Consider the following 5281-nt stretch of genomic DNA (forward strand, 5'->3'; position numbering starts at 1 on the left):
TAAAGTATTCACGTTGATCCAATGTTACTCCCATTACATAATTGAATGGGGTTTTCTCAGGATTATTAAAGTAGTACATAATATCTTTCACACAACCAGCATCGAGGATTTTAGGAGGTTCCCCATCTCCATGAGCAGAGAGTGCACCTAATTTTTTGGTATTTCGTGTTCCATATCCATAACTAAAGATAAAGAACAACTAAGAACAGCAAATAAAAATTACTTAGTGATAAAGCAAACAAGCACACACGAGAATATTCACCCCACGCTATGGCTCCCCGGCAACGGCTCCAGAAAAAGGTCTTGATAACCCACAAGTATAGGGGATCTCAACAGTTTTTGATAAGTAAGAGTGTCGAACCCAACGAGGAGCTAAAGGTAGAACAAATATTCCCTCAAGTTCTATCGACCACCGATACAACTATACGCATGCTTGATGTTCGCTTTACCTAGAACAAGTATGAAACTAGAATTACTTTGTAGGTGTTTTTGGATAGGTTTGCAAGATAATAAAGATTACGTAAATAAAAACTAGGGGCTGTTTAGATAAAGAAACAATAAAGTAAATATAGCGAGTGTGGAAAAGCGGTGGTAGGAGTTGCGAAATTGTCCCTAAGCAATTGACTACTTTACTAGACTGATAGCAAGTATTATGTGGGAGAGGCCACTGCTAGCATGTCATCCCTGACTTGGAATTCTATGCACTTATGATTGGAACTATTAGCAAGCATCCGCAACTACTAACGTTCATTAAGGTAAAAACCAACCATAGCATTAAGATATATTGGTCCCCCTTCAATCCCGTATGCATCAATTTCTATGCTAGGCTGAAGCTTCTGTCACCCTTGCCCTCCAATACATAGTCCTATCAACATACAACTAACCCTATGGTGTGATCCACGCACGCGCTCATATGATGGGCACCAAAGGACAGCAACATAATCACAAGCAAATTAAATCAATCATAGCAATTCATCAACCACCGATAGGACAACGAAAATCTACTCAGACATCATAGGATGGCAACACATCATTGGATAATAATATGAAGCATAAAGCACCATGTTCAAGTAGAGGGTACAGCGGGTTGCGGGAGAGTGGACCGCTGTGGATAGAGGGGGGAAGGTGATGGAGATGTTGGTGAAGATGGCGGAGGTGTTGGTGTAGATCGCGGTGATGATGATGATGGCCACGGCAGCGTTCCGGCGCCACCGGAAGATAAGGGGAGAGGGGGGCCCGTTGTCTTCTTCTTCCTTGACCTCCTCCCTAGATGGGAGAAGGGTTTCCCCTCTAGTCCTTGGCCTCCATGGCATGGGAGGGGCGAGAGCCCCTCCAAGATTGGATCTGTCTCTCTGTCTCTCTCTGTTTCTGCGTTCTCATATTCTACCCTTTCACCGTTTCTTATATTCCCTGAGATCCGTAACTCCGATTGGGCTAAAAATTTAACACGATCTCTATCCAGATATTAGCTTTCTTGTGGCGAAAGAAGGGCACCAACCGCCTTACGGGGTGGCCACGAGGGTCAGGGGCGCGCCCCCTGCCTCGTGGCCCCTCGGGCATCGTCTCGCGTGGATTTTTCTTCCCAAAAATCATATATATTCCAAAAAAATCTCCGTCAGTGTTTATCCCGTTTGGACTCCGTTTAATATGGATATTCTGCGAAACAAAAAACATGCAACAAACAGGAACTGGCACTGGGCACTGGATCAATATGTTAGTACCAAAAATAGTATAAAAAGTTGCCAAAAGTATATGAAAGTTGTAGAATATTGGCATGGAACAATCAAAAATTATAGATATGATGGAGACGTATCAAGTATGCAGAGGATTGTCGGAGATCACCGCCATGGAGGAGGGTGAGGCGGGCATCAAAACTGAGCAGCTGACTGTGCAGCTCCGGAACCGTGATAGGTTCCACCCGTGCAGCAAGAGCAGAAACGACAGGATTATACTCCATATCAAGGCCAGCAAGGATCTTGGAGACGATCTCCGGATCGGAGAGCACCGACGCAGTGCATGCGACTTCATCTGTGAGGGTTTTGATCTTGCTGAGGTACTCTGCCATGGACATGTTACCTTTTTTAAGGTTGGTGATCTCGATGCGGGTGTTGATCGCCTGCGCTTGGCTCTGGGCAGTGAACATGTCGTTGATGGCGCGCCACACCGCGGCCGGCGTCTGGAGCATGGCCACCTGGGACAGGATCTCGCGAGAAAAAGAACCCATCAAGAACCCTTGAAGTTGTTGCCGTTGGGCATACCACAGAGTGCGAGCGAAGTTGACAACTTGCTCTTCTTTGCCATCCTTGGTGATGGTGAGAGTGGCCGGCGGTGGCGGGCTCATTGCGTCGAGGTGGTGCTTCATCTGGGAACCCTTGATCTGGGGGAGCACGATGGCCTTCCATAGCAGGAAATTCCCCTTTGTCAGCTTCTCCTGTGGTGGCGATCCGAGGAAAGTATTGGTGGCTGTGGATGAGGAGGCAAAGGTGGAGGCGGAGGAGGTGGTGGTGATCGCGCCCATGGTGTTGGGTGACATGGAGGCGGAGGTGGTAGACATGGCTCGGTCGCGAAGGTAGCTAGATGCGATCTCTTTCAGTCTAATGAGGAAGAGGCTCTATTACCATGTGAAATAGTTTGGAAAGCGTAGAACCCTTTGTCTCGGGCCGCATTGTATATATTAGGCAAAGTCTTGATGCACAAGTTACAGAGAGATCGAGAGAGAGAGAGAGAGAGAGATCAAGAGGAGGAGATCGACCAAGAGGTCGTTACAAGAGATAAGGGAGAAGAAGAGATAGAATTGAGATACAAGTTAAACAACCTCTCCTATCTATACAATAATTCTAACATACAGCTCCAGCACGTCGTCCGAGTCTTGCCGCATATCTATCTATGTCGGAGCAGAGCACAAGCCATTCAATCAACGTCTTCCCCCGTGTTCCCAAACGTAGATACAAGCATCAGTTGATTGACCTGCATATCAGAGAATCGCAAACATAGGACGACGGCCGGGATCGCGCAGATGGACCTGCCACGGCTGCTACCTCAGGACGTGCTCGCCGACGTCCTCCGGTTTATTCCGCCGTGCAGCCTCGCCGCATGCCGCTGTGTTTGCAAGGCCCTGCGGAGCACCATTGACGACCACTGCCTACTATGTGCGGATCTCCTCCCGCTGTCGGTCGCCGGCATCTTCATCAATTTCAACGACCTCCCTCTGCCGGAATTTTTCTCCCGTCCCTCGGCGCCCGCGGGGCCCTCAATCTCCGGTAGATTCGACTACTTGCCATACTCCGGTCTCCGTTTGATCCAAGATCACTGCAACGACCTCCTCTTATTCAAGAACTACGTGGCTAAACCTGCCACTCGACAATGGGAATCCTTGCCATCGCATCCAATGTTCATGGACTTAGATGCGGATTTCACTTATGAAGAGTACCTCGTGTTTGATCCAATGTTATCACCCCACTATGAGGTGTTTGTAATCCCACGTCTATGTTACAAAAGAGTGATGAGAGGTTTTCATGACAACAATTCAGAGGTGATGGAGAAATCTGAGTGGCCACCGTCTCTGCTTGGCTTGCACGTGTTCTCCTCAAAGTCGGGTTGTTGGGAGGGGAGGGGTTTTATTCGAGAAGGAAAGGTTGTTGGCACCGTCGCCAAAAAGCGACGCCCACATTGGAGTTGGGATAAAAAATGAGATGGCGTATATTGGCGGGGTGACCTTTTCGTGCTATGTGAAGCTGAATTTATAATGAGGTATGTAGTCACTCTTGAAGCATCATACTATTTTAATGTCGATTTCTTCATGATTCAAATATTGTCGCTCATAAAATTTATTGTTTACGTATTTATTAATTTATTTTTTTGTAGGATATATTTGTCAAATTGTACATATAAATTAATTAAATCGCCGACGGATACTGAAGTATGCAAAAGTTCGAGACTTCATCTAGGACGGTCGAAAAAAGGGGTGTTGTTGGGGATATAGCTATCAGTTATGACCCGCCCAGGAGGGGCCGGGTCAGCCCCAATGGCGGGTTACAAAGGAAGCCCAGTAAACATTCAAGACGGTAGTTTATCAAATCTTAGAGAAGGCCTAAAGGCCTAGAGGCGGCTTAAGGCCCAATATTGTAAACCGCCGTATGTAAGGAAAGACTTGTAAAGAAAGGCATGTAAAAGAAGTAACTGAGCCGGACACAATTTATGAGCCGGTCGGGACTCTGTAGGCCACCAGGCGTCAACCCGTGTATATAAGGGGACGACCCGGTGGCGGCTTAGGGCAAGAAACAACAGATCGATAACCAAGCCGGCGGATTAGCCTCTTGGTGATCGAAACCCCAGCAATACAAACACAAATAGACGTAGGCTTTTACCTTCATCATAAGGGGCCAAACTAGTATAAAACCTCTCATGTCCTTTTTTCCGATTAACCCCTTTAAGCTTCCTAGTTGCGATGGCCCTACGACTAAGTCCTTCTGCTAGGACATCTGCCGTGACAATTCCACGACAGTTCACGCCCACCGTGGGGCCAGCGCACGGTGGATTTGAGTTCTTGAAGGGCAACTTCGAAGGGCTCAAGGGATACGCTGTGGGCCGGATGACCAAGAATCATTGCGGCAAGCTTTACATCGACGACGAAGGCTGGGGCCCCGAGGCTGGCTCAATCGAGTACGGGTACCGGGTCCCCTTCGGCGGAATTCATGTCTTCATCGGCCGGATCGGCGAATCGGGCCCTGAGCCGGACGTCCACACCAACCTCGTCGAAACGGCTCAGCGCGCGAGGACCACCCGTGTTCAATCTGCCGTGAAGCATGCTTTCGTAGGCTGCGTCCAAGGTGGTGAATACTCTGAAGGATCGGTGGATGGTGGTGAGACGACCGTCGGTTCTGATGCTACATCATCAACGGGCGAGACGGACTCTTTGTATCAGCTGCAGGATGGCATCCTCGGGGGCTGTTCCAATGGCAGCAGTATTCCGGACCCCCTTGAGCCACCGAATTGGGCCGGAGTCTTCATGGCAGGAATACATCCCGGGCAAAACTCCACAGCAGCAGTGGCAACAGCTACTGGGTCGGCCGCAGCCGGGTCAGGAGACCCTGCGCGCCCCCAGCTCAGATTCTAATGGACCTCATGGATAAACTGACGACTCTATTGACTGTCGTGGTAGAGCCGGCAGATAAAGCCCAGCATGACGCAGAGGTGGCACGCGTATGTGAAGAGATGGTACAAGCTAAATAAAATTTAGCAGCAGAGGAGGTCAGGATGGCAGCGGAGCGGGTGGCTTTGG

General features: G+C 48.8%; 1 non-coding gene across 1 annotated transcript; it reads right to left on the minus strand.

The window, feature by feature from the left end:
• Positions 1-1866: 1866 nt before the first annotated feature.
• Positions 1867-1998, minus strand: LOC125517776. The gene has a single exon (XR_007287791.1). It is a non-coding gene; the product is annotated as a small nucleolar RNA Z247 (small nucleolar RNA).
• Between the last annotated feature and the right edge of the window lie 3283 nt (positions 1999-5281).

This window comes from Triticum urartu, chromosome 6 (genome assembly GCF_003073215.2).
Source record: "Triticum urartu cultivar G1812 chromosome 6, Tu2.1, whole genome shotgun sequence".
Lineage (NCBI taxonomy): Eukaryota > Viridiplantae > Streptophyta > Magnoliopsida > Poales > Poaceae > Triticum > Triticum urartu.